At 42.8% G+C, this 17,584-nt stretch overlaps 1 protein-coding gene and 1 long non-coding RNA gene across 2 annotated transcripts in view; one reads left to right on the forward strand and one right to left on the reverse strand.

Annotated features, from left to right (window-relative positions):
* The window catches only part of THSD4 (thrombospondin type 1 domain containing 4), a 572,383-nt gene that overhangs the window by 188,190 nt on the left and 366,609 nt on the right, over positions 1 to 17,584 (forward strand). The window lies entirely within an intron of this gene.
* LOC309624902 overlaps positions 7,511 to 17,584 on the reverse strand; it is a 280,987-nt gene continuing 270,913 nt past the window's right edge. Inside the window, exon 2 of the long non-coding RNA XR_014242197.1 lies at positions 7,511 to 7,732. This is a non-coding gene — a long non-coding RNA (uncharacterized lncRNA). The remainder of the gene's footprint in view (positions 7,733 to 17,584) is intronic.

Below are 17,584 nucleotides of genomic sequence, written 5' to 3' on the forward strand. Positions count from 1 at the left end.
ATCAGACATGAGGTGTTAGGGATTTGAATTACATGAGCTTCAAATTATTAAGAGTAATAAATGCAACTACCAGGTGACGTAGAGACATGTTAGCTGGTTCTCACATTCTTCTCCCTAGAGGAATATGTATAGGGGAAGCCAGTTATTATTCCAGAGGAAGAGCAGTTATCATGATGTGATGTAATGAATATGAGCTGTTCGGCTGGACAAGGGTGACTTGAACATAGGTTGGTAACTCAGCCCTCTGGCTTACAGTGTGTGACTTTGTGTAATCTTACTAAGTTCGTGGAACCCTAGTTTTCTTACTTGTAAAATAGAATAGTAATCATTTATTCTACTGAATTGTGAGGATTACATGATGTAATGTGTTAGTGCCAAGCACCGTGGTAGTTACTGATATTATAGTATTTTCATTTAAAGATCACTTGACCATTGAATTTGAGCATAGGAAGTCTAAGAGGGCTTAAAGTCTTGGAGTCTGATGCTTCCTTTTTCATGATCAGAAAGCATGTGTCCAAAAAATAAACACTCATCTGATTTGTCCAGGCCAAGCTCTCCCTGGGATATAGCTGGAGATATTTCATGCTCCAAGGACTTACCCTCTTGAGAATCCAGACAACCCCCTTCTAATAAGTAGTCCTTCTTCATATTATGAATTGCTTTTCATAGACCACCTTAAAAAATAAAGCTAGCCAAGTCTTTCTTACCTGTTTTGACAAACTTTCTGCCTTTTAAGGTGACTAATGATTAATGTGGATCTTACTTTTTGTATTGGTTCTACCAATTTATGCTCAGGACTGTACTTATAATAATAAAAATAGTACTGTATATACTTATAATAGTAAAAATAGTAATTATAATATCTATCATTTATTGAACAATTATGTGTTTGCATTGTGCAAAATGCTTTGCATGGATTATCTCACTTAATTCTTATAAAGAAATCTATGAGATAGATACTATCTTTATTCTCAGAGTGAGGAAAAGGAGACTCTTAGAGAGTTGAAATGACAGCTATTAACTGGCAGAGCTGGTGTTATTACAAAGTTGCACTGCCCCCAAGTTTTGGGGACACACCTGTTTTTGCCTTGTACTTTGGTAGCTATATTTAGAAGGCTTATCCAGTAGTGGTGATCAGGAGCTTTTTATGCTTTTATTTTATATTACTGTTATTTAAATTAGAAAATTTCAAACGTAGAGAAAGGTGTAGAAGGTAATAAAACATGGTGTATTCACTACTAGTATTGAATACATGCCACCATTTTGCCATATTTGATACAAATTTTTAAAGATACAGAAATAACTAAAACGCATCTCATCATTTCTTCTTATTCCTTAATCTCCTTAGCAGAAGCTAATATACCGAAGGCAATGAATATCCTTCTCTGTGTGTTTTTATGATTTGTGACTTATGTACGAACCTAAACAAAATATGTAATATTTCTTCAATGTGTTTTTAAAATGGTACCATATTGTATCTTACCTTTTGCAAGTTTTAGCTGAAATTTATTTTTGTTGATACATGCAGATCTAATTCACTCCTGCTGTATAATATTCTAGTGTGTAAGCACTTCACAATTTTTTTTATCTATTCTCACATCGATGGACGTTTAGGCTGTTTTCATTTATTAGCCCCTGCAGACAATGCCTCCTTATACACATGAGTGAAATGAGTGTGCGCTAATCTTTTGTCGGCTATGTGTATTGCAATTACTTTCTTCTAAACCAGGTATCAGCAAACTCTTTCTGCATAGGGCCAGTTAGTAAATGCTTTAGGCGTTGTGGCCCACTGAGTCTCTGTGGCAACTACTCAACTCTGTCATTCCAGCGTGAAAGCAGCTGTAGACATAAACAAATGGGCAAGTCTGTATTCCAATAAAACTTTATTCACAAAAAAAACAGGCAGAGGGCCAGATTATGGTCCATGGGTCATGGTTTGCTGACCCCTGTTCTAGATTATTGCAACTTTATGAAAGCTTTTGTTATACTGAATTTTTATTTGAATACAGTCGGTTTTTCCCAATCTTTTCCTATTTGTTTCTGTTTTGGGGTTCTTTTCAAGATACTCTTCTCTCCTCTTTGTATTAAATACTTTGTCCTATTTGCACCTCTGAAAGCTTTAAAGTTTTGCATTTTATATTTAAGTTTTCAATTGGCCTGGAATTTATTTTCGTGTGATGTGAACGATGAATCTAATTTTAATTTTCTTTCTATGGAGGGGTTGTCCCAGCCATTTATTGAATAGGCCATCTTTCCTTCACTGATTTGTCAAGCTGCCTCTGTCGTATACCAATTTGTTTAAAAATAACCCTTGTTAAATTCTGCAGAAGCAACAGTAAGCTGCTATGTATTGATTGCTACCCATGTGAAGAATTAAGCTAAGTTTGAGACCTTCTAGTTGGGCAAAATTTAAATATTCCTGGGAGAAACACCTTCTTAGGATTCTTGCCAGAGAAACACAATGTAATTAGTCAATCTCATGCCTGAGTATTGGTCAGGGTAGGCTCACTGCTACAGCAAGCAACCCCCAAATCTCAGTGACTTAACATAATTAGGATGTATTTCTCGCTCACATCACACACCAGTGTGAGTGGGTGGTGGGTAGATGGGAGTGCTTGGTTCCACGAAGTTATTTAGGGACTTTAGCTCCTTCCACCTTATGGATCAATGTCCCTTGTTGGCCTTGGGGACCTCCAGTGGGTCCTCTGCCACAGGATTGTGTGCGATGGAAGAGAGAAAGCATGTGGAGTTTCATGGGAGGTAGTGTACATGGCTTCTACCCATACTCCATTGGCCAGAGCTCAGTCAAGTCACGTGGCTGCATCTGACTACAAGAGGTCCTGGGAGGTGCTGCCTAGCTATGTGTTTAGGAAGAAGAGGAAATAAATTAGGTGGTTATGGATAAATATAGGAGCCCGCCTGCATTCAGATCCAGAAATGATTCACTGTGAGAGCAGGACCATGTTTATTGCACTCCCCTGTCTCCCTAGCACCTAGCACAGTGCCTGCCTTCTGGAAAGGGTTCAATGAAAACCTAGAAAGAAAGAAAGAAAGGGGACTGAAAGAAGGAGGAAGGGGAGGGAAGGAAGGAAGGAGGAATGGAAAAAAGGAGGGTAGGTTGACAAGAGAGTGAATGAATGAATGAATGGGGAAGCCCGAGGCGTTACCGAGGTGATTGTCCCAGGCTTTTGTGGAATCTATAGGTCAGACACAGGTCTACCTTTATTGAGGGTGAGTGATACAGAACTGTGACTCTGCAGCGGCCTGGATGTCATCTGGCTCTTTAAGTGCAGTAGACCCCAATCTAAGCCCATTGCTGGTAGGGATGGGGACACAGCATGCTTCTAGGTTTGGCTCCTAGAGGCCAGAGGACTGAGTAGAACCAATCCTGCAGATGCGCTTCTTCAGTGCAGCTGCTGAGCAGAGCAGGGCTCCCTGGGCCTAGGGCATGCAGGGCCCCCAGGGAGCAGCAGGAGATGGCCGGAAGGTTTATGTTCCCAGCATCTCAGTGGAGTTCCCAGAAGACAGCGTACTGGGTGTCAGGGTCAAAATCTGGAGACCCTCATGTAAGACTATTTTTCCTGCCTGTTCTGGGAAAGCCCATGTCGGAAAAATACGCAAAGTATTGTACTTTGTAGTTATCAGTGAGACCTAGTAAACCATTGCCAATTCTGACATTTATATTTTTCTGCAACACAAAATGAGCCATGGGAACTGCCATCCAAGGTCCCTCAGAATGTGTTGGGAGAACCCGAAGTTTAAAAACGATTGGGTGAGATGTAAATGTTTAGACAGATTAGATTGCTTAAGTGTTTGCTTTGTGTAAGAATAGTCTGAATATATATATATGTATAGCTGATTCACTTTGTTATAAAGCAGAAACTAACACACCATTGTCAAGCAATTATACTCCAATAAAGATGTTGAAAATAAATTAAAAGAAAAGAATAGTTTGAATAAACTGCCGAGGGATTATTTTCAGGGTTGGATATCGGTGTCTAAAATAGTCGATATGAAAGTGACTAACTCTCTATTCCCTTTACCTGTGAAACAGATTTGTGATTGAGAGAATTAAAAGTGAGGAGTAGCCACGAAAGGAAAAAGGGTGTTTGTCTCCCATGAACCCATCTCTGTGTACGTCAGGTGGGGTTCTTTGGAAGATGGTATAGTGTTCCCATTGGGGAAATTTGTTTTTCCTTAAGATTCCAAGGGTGAGGTTGCCTGTGAAAGAGGGTAGCAGAATAGCTGAGGATTAGGGATGGCCTGGTTTCAAATCCTGGATCCACCACTTAAAACTGATATCTGACAAATTACTCAACCTCTTTGAACTTTTCCTCAGACAGCATGAGGGTAATCACAGTACCTATCTTCATCCAATGGTTCCAATGGTGTTAGATGAGATAAGCCACCTAAAGTGCTTGATTAGCAAAATGCCTGATATTTGGTCAGTGCTCAGTAGATGTTAGTGGCTCTCACTATTGTTATTATCAAGAGAGGAAACAGTGGAGCTTAGAACATATAGACCCAGGAATAGGGTACTTCTTGCCCCCAAATCCACCTGCCAGTGGCTTTTAGGGAGGGTGTAGAAGGAGGAAAGATTCAGGAAGCGTGGAGTTATGTGTTGCTAATCTGCTGGGGCCTCCCATGGGGGAAGTCGTTAGGGAGGCCCTTCACAGGAGGCATGCCATGAGCCAGAGACAAGGCAGTGAATTTGGAAAAGCAAGGACTTGAAACAGCCAAGCCTCCTGGTCAACATAGAGTAGGACAGTCACCGTGGATGGCCACCAGCATGAAGGCTGAGGAGATCAGGTGTGCAGACAGACGGGGGAGTCAGGGGGTGGTGGGAGGGATGGGGGCAGGGTGGTTGGAAGCAGGGCTAATTCAGTGTCCTCTGCACCTGGGCCTTTTGTTCCTGAGCCACAGTGAGAGATGGAGTCTTAATAAAGAGTTGGAATCCTGGTCCAAGATGAAGGCTCCTGGAATAATCATCCTGATGGGAAAGGCCAAAGCTCTTGGGAGGCACTCAGGGTTTGGCCACAGAGTCACTGATGGGGCCAGAGTCGTTAAGGTCATTCGGACCAACACAAACACAGAGTCAAGGGCCCGTAGCTGAGGCTGGGGCTCAGCCCATCAGTATCAGAAGGACCCCAGAGACGGCAGAACCACACAGAATCATTTCATTCTGGGGTAGAAGCCACTAAGGTCAAGATACTAGGGGCAGTGAATCTAAGACTTAGGGCAGAAGGAAGACAGACATCCAGGTTAACTGGAAAAAGGTCAGATGATGTCAGGTGTGAACCTGAGTAGCAGGAGGCAGAGGGGCCTAAGTGTAGCCCATGGAGAGAGCGCTGAGCTGGGAGCTGGTACCCTACATGCCAGTGGAATTATCCTAACTTGGTGTATGGCCTCGGACAAGCTGCTTTGTTTCTCAGTCTCAGTTTCCTCATCTGCAAAACGGTCGTGGCCACACCCTGGGTCATAATGTCGGTTAATGGCAGAATCTGAATTAGAGCCAGACCTTCGGAGGATCACAGTTAGCACTTGTGCCTTACTTTGGTGCTTGCAAAACCCTCTCTTAAGTGATCACATTTGTTGATATTTGGTCCAGGTCTGTTTTCAGCACACCATGGTCCTAAATGGTCTCTTTAGGACACTCTTGCTATGTCTGATCAAGGAAACAAGGAACACTAAAATACTGACATGAAACAAGGATTCCAAAATCTCTAAAATGTCCCAAAGTTCTTAAAATTTCTGGGAAATACTCTTTTACATTAATTCCAGAGTGAAAACACTCTTCCTTAAAGCATTCAAGAAAACAGAACACTATTTCTTCCTCAACATTTTTCTTTGTCCTGGTCCCAGAGTGCCCTGTCGGTGGCGCCCTGGTAGAAATCAATTAGGGTGGCCCTGAACATGCATTTTGCTAAGCTATTAATGAAAGCTTATTTGGCGAACAAGTAACAGACATGTGCTTAAACAAAGGTAAGCAAATTATTATAGGACTTCTCAAAGCTTTTACTCTACTAATGGGAATTATAAATTTTTGAAAGGAAGTTACAGTAACCAGGCTTTACCAAAGGGTAAAGGGTCACAGAAGTTTTCTTAAAATTGGGCTTTTTTTTTAAACAGAAATCTCTCACCACTAACATTCTTAAGAAAGTGCTTTGGGAAATGCTGACTTAAGGATTCATGTTTGCTGAGCTCAGAGTTTGCTGAGTCACCCCTGTGAACCCCAGTTCCCCCAAGCTGGCTTTTGAATGAGTCGTCGTCCCAAATCAGGGTAAACTGGGTGAGGTCATTCTGTTGTCACCATAATAACCACATCACAGTCTAATGGGATAATTCCATAATGCCTTACATTTGGTATAAGACTGAAGTTCATAAAACACTTTTGTATATTTGGAAGGTACTAAGGACCACCAGCTAACCCAGACTGAAACAACCTCAAAATTGTTTGCTGAGTGTCTCTGTATTAGAGCAACTCCCCTTCTCCCATGCTCTTTCCTTTACTTCTTTTCATGGGGATACCGCCTTCTAGAAAAAGGGACTCTCCTTTATATCACAAATTATTCCCCTTCTTAAAGGTCCCTGATATTACTAAGATTTAAAATAGGTCAACTCACATTTCTGGCCTTTTAATACAATGCGACCCATCTTGGATTAGTAAAGAGACAGACAACACGTAAAAGAGAAGATCTGAATAGCCACGGAAACCCATTCTTGGAATATCATTGAATGTTTTGCTCCACCACGTATCTTTCGTCAGCTTTTCAGAAAGTGTGAGACTCACACTGCTGGTGGTAGCGCATCCCTTGACTTTAGGTGGAACCAAGAAACCCAATTACCTAACACTGAATCATAGAATGAGAAAGTCATCCTTTTTTAGTTCTTTTTCAACCCCACGATACATCTTTTTTTTTTTTCTTTAACATTGAGAAAAATGTCTCAGTTGGGTGTTAGTTATCTCCAACAATTCTCAAACTGAGCTAGCCTTCGACAGTATTCACCCAAAATTTAATAACATCGTTTGGCTTTCCTTTGTATTTATTTTCTTGCGACCTTTCATGGATGGAAATTGATGTGGGTTTTCCACTTACAGGGTAAGATGAAATTTCTTTTGAAAATAAATTTTTAAAAGTTTGAAATTTTAGTCCATGAGATGGCAAAAATTGTGAAGGAACTGCTGTCATAACAGTTGCCAGGCCACCTTCCGAAGTTGACCCCACATGATGAATTGACCCTCATCATTTTACAGATGAGTAAACTGAGACTTGGAGAGGTGAGATGACTTTGACTCAGTTATTTGACTGGACAGCCAGAGCTGGGACCAAGATCTTTGGCGGAACTCACCTCATCAAAACTTTTGTATCAGCTCTTTGTATTTAATACATAAGGTTAAAATAGTCTCTTAAAATAATTTTTCCTCTCCCCACAATACTTTGAAATCCTATTCCAAGAATAGGTTAGAACTAAATAAGGTCTTAAAATATTAAAAGCAGTTACGAATATAAAAGCACTAAAAAGGCTTCCCTGGTGGTGCAGTGGTTGAGAGTCTGCCTGACAATGCAGGGGACACGGGTTCGAGCCCTGGTCTGGGAAGATCCCACATGCCGCGGAGCAACTGGGCCTGAGAGCCACAATTACTGAGCCTGCGCGTCTGGAGCCTGTGCTTCACAACAAGAGAGGCCGCGATAGTGAGGGGTCCGCGCACCGCGATGAGGAGGGGCCCCCACTTGCTGCAAATAGAGAAAGCCCTCGCACAGAAGTGAAGACCCAACGCAGCCATAGATAAATAAATAAATAAAAGCACTGAAATAAATGTAATTGCATTCTTAAAATGCTGTAACATCAGATGATAACTTTAAGTTAGACTATTTAAGCAAAAAACAGCTGAAACAACTTAAGACCTGTTAAAGCAACAAATGAGCTAATGTGAGCAAAGTTGAAAAGAATCTTAAAATATTATAGTCAATTTAATAGGGGCCCAAAAATATTACTTAAAACCTTGAAAAGCAGCTAAAACAAATAAAAGCCAGAGTCAACAATTGCAGATGTTAATAACAATCAAAATCCACGAGAACTGAAGGGCAAATTTAGAACTGAGTAAAATGATAACATAGATTTCTTTTGGGGGTTTTAATATGGGTCAAATTAAGTTGAAATCAATCTCGGAGTATATTGAAATGCACCTACTAATAGTTTTAAAAAATTATTAATAGTTTTTAAAAATCCACTGCAGATCAAACATTGTTGTGGAATTCTGCCTGGAAGGGATAGGTGACTCTTCAGGAACTTTGAAGAAATGTTCCCCTAGTCTGCCTGATTTATACCTACTGGCTCACTTGCTGGAAAAGAGCATTTTCATGAGGTAAAGAGACTGGGAGGCTGAGATTATAGGTAGGCTGACTGAACAAACTCAGCCCTTGCTAGAGGATATTTGGTTATCAGAACCATCTGGGAAAAAGGGTCAGAAAAAAGTGAGGAAATTTAGTCCAAGGAGAAGATCAGAATAACTTAATGGGTTTGTTGAATCATTGTGATTTCCTCCTATTTTAAAGTTTTCAACCCTGTCTATTTCACACAGTATCGGGGGTAGGGGGGAGGCGGCAGTAGAATTCTAAAAACACAAATGTATTAGCTGCCTATTGCTGCATAACAAATTATCCCCAAACTGAGTGGCTTAAAAACAACGATAAATATTTATTATCTTACAAAATTTATGTGGGTCAGGGATTCAGAAGTGGCTTGGTTGGATGGTTGTGTTTGGTGTTGCTCATGAGATGTCTGGGGCTAAAGTCATCTAAAGGCTTGACTGGGGCGGGAGCATAAATGTCCAAAGCAGCTCACTTGCAGGGCTAGCAATTTGGCACTGGCTGTTGGCAGGAGGCCTTGGTTCCTCTCCACCTGGGCCTTTCCACAGGGATGCTGAGAATCTTCCTGACATGGTTGCTGGCTTTCTTCAAAGCAGGCAATCAAAGAGGCAAGGTGGAAAGTACCACATCCTTAATGACCTAGTAATGGAAGTCATAGACTGTTTACCTTTGTCATCCTCGGTTGATTACACAGGCTGGTCCTGATCCACGTATGGGGAGACTACACAGAGTGGTGAATCACAGAAGGCATTGATCATTTGGGGGCCCTTTTGGAGGCTGACTACTACAGCAAAGGATGAAAGATCATGAAGAGAGCAGAGAAACCCCTGTTGTCCTGTGGCCAGCATTGCAGGAGCAGGAGGCCCAAGAGATAGATAAATGGTGGCAGCTTAAAAGGAGAAAGAGTCAGCTAAACCCCAGTGAGGCCCATTGGAAAGAAGATGAGATTGTTCAGGCAGCCAGTGAGGAATTGAGCGGGGGAGCGTAGCAGGAGAGGGGTGGGGAGTGGAGCCCATTCAGTTTTCTCAGATTTCCTGAATACTGGCTATAGAGCTTCTGACTGGTTTGGGTTCCAAGAAGGTCATCCTGAGCTGAAAGCTTTGGGCACTGTAGCAGTTCCTTACAGTTAAGTTGAATGAGTGTCCCAAGGTTGCAAGAGAAAAGTTGGTTGATAGGAAGAAAGATAAAAGATGAAGCAGCTGGACTTCCCCCGGTGGTGCAGTGTTTAAGAATCCACCTGCCAATGCAGGGGACATGGGTTCCATCCCTGGTCCAGGGGGATCCCACATGCCGCGGAGCAACTAAGCCCACGAGCCACAACTACTGAGCCCACGTGCTGCAACTACTGAAGCCTGCGCGCCTAGAGCCCGTGCTCCGTAACAAGAGAAGCCACCAAAATGAGAAGCCCACGCATGGCAACGAAGAGTAGCCCCTGCTCGCCACAACTAGAGAAAGCCCACACACAGCAACAAAGACCCAATGCAGCCAAAAAAAAAAAGAAAAAGGATGAAGCAGCAAAAATCAAGGGCTGCCTATATGGCTCTGCTGCTCCCTTTGGTTTAGCACAAGGTTAATACAAGAATCTGACTCTTAGAAACACACACACAGAGCCCTTTTCCTCATAAAGAATATATTGATGATAGGAACTTTAGAAAATGCAAGTAAGCAAGAAGAAAATAAAAATAATCTGTAACCCCACTACTCTAAGAATACTACTGAAATTGTGACTTCTGTTTTCTCCAGTGCTAGTGAATTTCTCACTCTATCAGTGAGTATGTGTTTTACCAAAGCAGTGTCACGCCAGTGTTACCTGCTTTTGTGGTGTAGCATCTTTAATGTCGACACCTGTCGTGAATGATTCTTCTACAGCAGTGTTTCTTGGCCTTCTTTTCATTACTGCTTCACTAAGGAGTCCTTTTAATACCACCATGAAATTTTAATACCACAGATATACTGTATATCTGATTATATATTATGGTTCTTGGGAGGGCTGCAAATAATTGCAGTATCTAAGATTTTTTTTTACCTCCCAAGAACAAATGTTTGCCCCCTGTGACACTGCATGTACTATGGCAACATTTTATATAGCTTTATGTTATTTCATTATATGAGTGTACAATAATTTATATAACCATCCGCCTTGACTGAATATGTGGGGATTATTTCCAGGTTTTACTTGTTATACACAATGTTGTAACAAACTCCTCACACATGTCCAGGAATCGTTTCTCTCATCCATAGGAGTCAGACTCTGATCTGTAATTTCCAGGACGATTGCCTCCTTTCCCTTTGATTTCACGACCGTGAGTTTTCTCTCCATTCCTCAGGGCAATAGTCCCTGAGTACCAGGCTGTTGCCAGCCCATCCTGAGTCTGGTACTGGAGAGAGACAGATGACTGAGAACCTATTTCTATATGTGGAAGGAAGGAGGCAAATGTGAGGATGAAAAGGAGGCAGGGAACTTTGATACCAAAAGTGGTCCTCAGTATGGTCTAAGGGGGTTCAAATGTAGGATATGTCATAGCCCCCATCTTCCTTGGTACTCAAGTCAGAGCACAAGATCACATGTTTTGTGATTGTTGCAAACCTTGATTTCCACATCTGTACAGTGGGCTAGCAACATTGACTGCACAGGGTTTTTTTTTTCCCAAACCTGTGCATCTGGGGCTCAGCTTCTGAAACGCCAAGCCCAGATCAGAGAGGAGTCCAAGGAAGTGCTAAATTAGAGCTCATTTGACTTCTGAGTATGATGTAAATTAAACAAAAGAATCTCCCCTGGATAGTTTGTCCAGGAGGACACTGGGGGTTTATGATGACATCAAAGTCAGAAAGAAATAAAAATTTTTACTGGGAACTTTTTTCCTCTTACCCCTGAGTAATTCTAATGACATGCATGTAAAATACATTATGGCAAATCCTCTAACAATTTCCGCCTCGGTAGTAAATGTTGCATTCTAGTAGAGCAAGAACATCTGCTTAATAATTTCATGGAACTGCTCTGCAAAGCTGCCGGGGGAGGGAGAATTTAGTCAGTTGGGTATAGCATGAAGCGGATGGCGTGGGAGAAAGGAAAGATGCATTTTGAACTGAGATTCAGCCACTGATGTGACCTGGGGCAGGTGATTTAACTTCTTCAAGCCTCAGTTTCCTCATCCACAAAGTGGAGATAATAAATGATATATACCATACAGGGTTGTTGTGAGGATTCTGTGAATGAATGTGTGTCAAGGGCTTAATGTTAGTGCCCAATACAGAGCCAATATCTGGTCCAGTGTGAACACTCAATAAATGGCAGGTGGTGATAATGGTGGTGATGATAATGGTGATGGTCATGATGGTGATGATGGTGGTGGTGATGGTGATAGTGGTGGTGATGATGGTGGTGGTGGTGATGATGGTGGTGGTGGTGATGGTGTTGATGGTGATGATGGTGGTGGTGGTGATGATGTTGATGGTGATGGTGGTACTTTTGGTGACAGTGATAATGACAATGGTGATGATGGTGGTGGTGGTGATGATGTTGATGGTGATGGTGGTACTTTTGGTGACAGTGATAATGACAATGGTGATGGTGGCGGTGGTGGTGGTGATGATGGGAAAGTGAAAAAATGTATTGCTAACATGAATCAGGAGTGATTTTCTGGTTGTATTGCAGCTGTAGCTGAGATGCAGAGTCAGGAAAAGAGAGTAGTAATTTGGAGGAGGGGTGGGGTGGACAGAATGAAACTATTTCAGAAAAGAGAAAGAGTAGAAAGAACAGAGGTGTGGGAGGCCAACAGACCAAGCAACATTTTGCCTCTAATCTTCTATAGGCTCTGTGATGTTCAGTCTCGGTGATTCTTGATTGTCCACCTGTGAAATGGGAACAGGACCTTCCCTTCAGGTTGTAGTGATGACCAAAGGAGACAGTACGTGTGAAAGCAGCTGATGATGGGCAGGCCCAGTAAATGGTAGTTGTGTTCATGAAAAGGATATTCAATTAGCAATTTGAACTCTCCAATGGACCACACGTCTTATTCCATTTCCTCTTTTTAATTGTTTTATGGTTGCCTTTTTTCCTCCTATGAAATGCATAAATTCCCATGCTTGTGGAGGGGCTCACACTGTCCTGCCACCCACATTTGTTTCAAACAGCTCCTGCCAGTCTAAATCTTAGCCTCCATCTACCACATTGTTGTCACCTCCCTCAGGAAGCCCTCCTTAACTAACCTGACCCACCTAGAGCTTCCTTTCTTGGGACTTCTGAATCATGCATTTTATAAAACAGTTCACTAATGCTTTACTACGCTAAGTATGTATATTTATTTTATATATGTGTTTGTTTTGTCTCCCTAACAAATTAAAACTCTATGAAGTCAGGAACTCTGTTATATTTATTTTTTGAATATCATCTGCTTTCTTTTATCCAGATTCCCTCCCCCTAAAAATTCATTATGATACAGAGCTGAACAGATAATGGGCATTCGATAAATAAAGCTGTATTTGGATTTCTTTTTATAAATCCTGCTTTTTCTCTTGTCCTTTTTCTTCACCTCACTCCCTGTATCGTGTGCCTTCAAATATATACAAATACAACCTTTTATGTTTATATATTTAGTGACCTGCTTGTGAAAATAAACCTGTTACCATGTGGGGCCTGGGACACCTGATACCATTGGAGCCTCAGAATATATTAATTAATTCAGTCGTGTTGGTGAGAGAATGGTAATTTCTTAATTTAAGTAAGTGTACTGTAGCGAAGGCCGGTATCTTTCCCCACAAAGATACTGAAGTGAGGAATAGGATGAAAAGGAAAGCTACTCTCTTCACGGCCTCGCTGATTGGGCTGTGTGTCCTCTGTTCCCAAACCCCAAGGTGATCTGACTCTAAAAATATTAAAAACCCTGGCTCAGAGGAGAGGCCTCTGGACTAATGTTGCATCCAGCTGTGGGATCCACTGTGACTCCTCTTATTAGCAGTCTGTGTCACTGTATTTTTGTCCTTGTCTTTATTTCTCTTCTTTCTATTTCTTTCTCTTCTTTTTTAAAATTGAAGTATAGTTGATTTTCAAAATCGTGTTAGTTTCAGGAGTATAACAAAGTGATTCAGTGATAGCTATATATATCTATCTATATACCTATATATAGATATATATATATATACACATATATATATTTTTTCAGATTCTTTTCCAAGATATTACAAGATATTGATATAGTTTCCTGTGCTATATAGTAAATCCTTGTTGCTTATCTATTTTATATATAGTAGTATGTATCTGTTAATCCCATAATCCTAATTTATCCCTCCCCCCTTCCTTTCCCCTTTGGTAACCGTAAGTTTGTTTTCTATGTCTGTGAGTCTGTTTCTGTTTTGTAAATAAATTCATTTGTATTTTCTTTTTAGATTCCACATGTAAGTGATATTATATGATATTTGTCTTTCTCTGTCTGACTTACTTCACTTAGTATGATAATCTTTACGTCCATCCATGTTGTTGCAAATGGCAACATTTCATTCTTTTTTATTGCTGAGTAATATTCCCTTGTGTATACATACACCACATCTTCTTTATCCTTTCACCTGTCAATGGACATTTAGGTTGCTTCCATGTCTTGGCTCTTGTGAATAGTGCTGCTATGAACATTGGGGTGCATGTGTCTTTTCGATGTAGGGTTTTCATCTTTTCCGGATATTTGCCCAGGAGTGGGATTGCTGGATCATATGGTAGCTTTATTTTTAGTTTTTTAAGGAACGTCCATACTGTTTATTTCTTTTTCTTCTTAATTCAATCTTCAATCATATAATCTAGCCAGCTGTGTGGATGATAGTGGCCATTTGGGTGTTTCGATCTGCCTTTTATGGAAAGATGATGCAAGAACTTTTCATCTAATCCTCCTGAAAGTTATCAGTGACTGCATACCTTGGTGGCAGGAAGGGAAAAGGGTAATTTCACATTATTTCACTTGTGGCTTTGCTCTCCCCTTCCTACCAAGAGTCAGTTTGGCCTGATGGTTCTCTTCCTTATATTTACCCATTTGTTCATTCATTCAGCCAGTCTGCCTTTTTAATAAATATTTAACCTTTGTCCACCAAGTGCCAGGTGCTATTCTGGGCTTTGGAAGTAGAACAGTGAATTACACTGATAATGCCCTGCTCTCCAGAAGCCAGCATTTTAGCAAGGGAAAGAAAACAGTGTATGGCACGGACATTTTTTGATTGGAATTTTTTAAAAACCCTGACCCTTGGAAAAAGTCCACTTTCCATGGGCTCGTTAAATATGCAGAACCAGACAGTTAGTGCTGCTGACTAGAGATCAGGGTTCAACAAACTTTAGCTCCATGACACAGAGCATTTGATTTTATGATTTATAAAATTAAAAAGTACGGCCCTCCGCGGATGTCACATCTGGTTTGTTCACTGTGTTCCCTAGAGGCAACACAATGTCATGGAAAAAAAGCAAGACCAAGCTTTGTGGCTCCAGTCACTCAGGCTCACTGGGCCTCAGGTTCCCCATCTGTTAAACGGGAGGGCGGGGGTTGGATAGTATCTATGGTTCCCTTCCCATCTGCAGTCTGATGACTCTAGTCCTACAAGATCAAGATCTTTTTCCTAAAGAGCCGTTTGCCATCTTTTAGCTTCGGGCCCAGCCAGGGCATCTGAGAAATAGCGAGCCTTCGTTATGATGTGTCACCATGAAAACGCTGGCTGCCCTCTGGACGGAACTCTGCTGATGCCGTGGCCCAAAGTTAAATTTAGATAAAAATCAGTTAGGAGCTTAAAATATTCCCAGCTTTCCTGACAGGTCGTATCCATCATCATGGGAGGAAAAACAAGGAGCTGGCTGCCTGGCTATAGGGAGGGGGCCAGGCGAGTGTGAGCTCAGGCCTCAGCTGGAATCTCGCTGACTTTGAAAGGCCAGAGCCGTGTCCTGGGAAGTCAGAGGCAGACGGCGGAGGCTCGGGTCCGAGGAAAGTTCAACGGGAGAGAAAGGTGGCCAGTTGTCCGGGTGACCCACCCTGCCCGTAACTTCTAGAAGGTTCTTTTAGGGAATCTGTTCAGGATGAAACCCCGAAACTTCCTTTGCTGATTCCTTAACAACTTGCTTTAAAGGGATTCTTCAGCCAAAAAGCATATTTTAACTCAGTGGAAAGGTGATGATTGCGTTGATCTGTCTCCTGTAAGACAGCACGTTGGCAGGCGGTATTGTGGGTCTGAGTTAGAACTGCAGCTCTCCTCCCAGTACTTGTGTGGCCCTGCCTGTCTGAGCCTCGGATTGTGAAATCGAGGTCATGCCACTTACCTGGCAGGGCTGTGGTTACAATCACATGAGGTTAATATGTGCAAAGTCCTTGGTTTGGTAGTGAGCCCGTTGTTAACGCTCAGTCAGTATTCAGGATGATTGCTAGCATAATACTGCCCTCCTGGGCCGTGTGAATAGTGGCTCTGGCTGCCCCTGGGTGCCCACGGGAAGGACTTAGGGTGTATGGAGACAGTCAGACTCGGTTCCACCCTGTGCCCCACCCCACCTGTGTGACTATAGCTATACGACGTTTACTAAACTCATCTTTCTGAGTCTTTGTTCTCACTTCTCAGAAACGGGTAAGACACGGACTTTGTAAGGTTATTGTAAGGATTCCATGAGGTCATGTAATTAAAACACCAGGTACACAGTAGGTATTCAGAAAACACGGGGAATCATGCATTGTTTTGCGGGGTAGAGTAAGCTCCGACGGTAGACTGACCTTAAAACCCAGGCCTGGGCTTCCCTGGTGGCGCAGTGGTTGAGAATCCGCCTGCCAATGCAGGGGACACGGGCTCGAGCCCTGGTCTGGGAAGATCCCACATGCCGCGGAGCAACTGGGCCCGTGAGCCACAACTACTGAGCCTGCGCATCTGGAGCCTGTGCTCCGCAACAAGGGAGGCCATGATAGTGAGAGGCCCGCGCACCGCGATGAAGAGTGGCCCCCGCTCGCCACAACTAGAGAAAGCCCTCGCACAGAAACAAAGACCCAACACAGCTAAAAATAATAAATAAATAAATAAATTTATAAAAAAAAAACAAAACAACCCAGGCCTGACCGATTATTAGTTGGAAGGCTTTGGGCAAGTTGCTTCACCACTCTGAACTTCAGTTTCTTCTTCTGTAAAGCAGAAATAATGATAGTACTGACTGTCTAGAGTTACCGTGAGGATTAGATGACATAATGCACGTAAATCAATTAGCACAGTGTGTGGCACTCAGCAAACCCCTCAATAACCGTTAGCCCTTTCCTTCCTGCCCTAAGTTCTTCCGGGACCCAGTTGAAGGCAGTGCTCAGGCACTGTGTTCCTTCTGACCTAAAATACTGTTTTATAAACCCGCTCACTTTTTCTCTCTGTCTCTGCTGTGGCTAACCCTGGTCCACTGCCCTGTTGGCTGCCAAGAGTAAGATAGAGGCTAGTTCCGTGAGTAACTTAAAACAGACGTCATCAGTTGACACATCAGAGGTGTGAATGGCATGGACGCTAATTAGCCTGTTTACCAGCTGTCCCAGCAAGCTGGCCTTGGCGAGAGGGGAGGAAGGCCGTGCTCATTTGCTCTCCCACCTGTGAGTCTCCCGGGGCATAGACAGAGAACTGAGCTCCCTTCTGTACTCCCCTCAGTGGCCTTTGGCCGGCAAAGCTGTTTGTCTCCCCTTCCAGTCTTCTCCTACAGTCATCGAGACACCATTGATTGGTTTTCCTGCGGTGGTGTTTGGGCGTCTCCCCCCAGCCACCTAGGTGTTTGGGCTGCAGTGGTGACGGAGGGGTGACTGCTCTTCCTCAGGCTCCTCCTGGCATTGGAGAAGCAGCTTTGAAACCTCCAGCTGGGGCAGGCCGAGAATATCTGGATGCGGACACATGAACCCCTGGTTTCATCTGAAGACGGTCAGGTCTCAGGCGGCCAGATCACTGGGAACAAATGTGGCTTTGCATCTGAACTCCACGTTTGGGGAGACTTGGAGTTATCAGTCTCAGCTGGCTCCGACTCAGAGCCGATTAACTTTTATGAAATGATTGTCTCCAAACACACTTAACTAAATGCAAAAACCTGCTGTGGCTCCACGGGGCGGGGTGAACGGCAGAGGCGCGTTCTCTCTGGGATGGCTCTGATGCGGTCTGGCCCTGGAGCACGGCGGGGCGGGAGGCGGAATCCCAGATACAGATGCTGAAAACCTAGGCTTTGGTCTTGGCCCACCGCTAATCAGTTG

This window comes from Balaenoptera borealis (genome assembly GCF_965194805.1).
Source record: "Balaenoptera borealis genome assembly, chromosome: 3".
Taxonomy (NCBI): domain Eukaryota; kingdom Metazoa; phylum Chordata; class Mammalia; order Artiodactyla; family Balaenopteridae; genus Balaenoptera; species Balaenoptera borealis.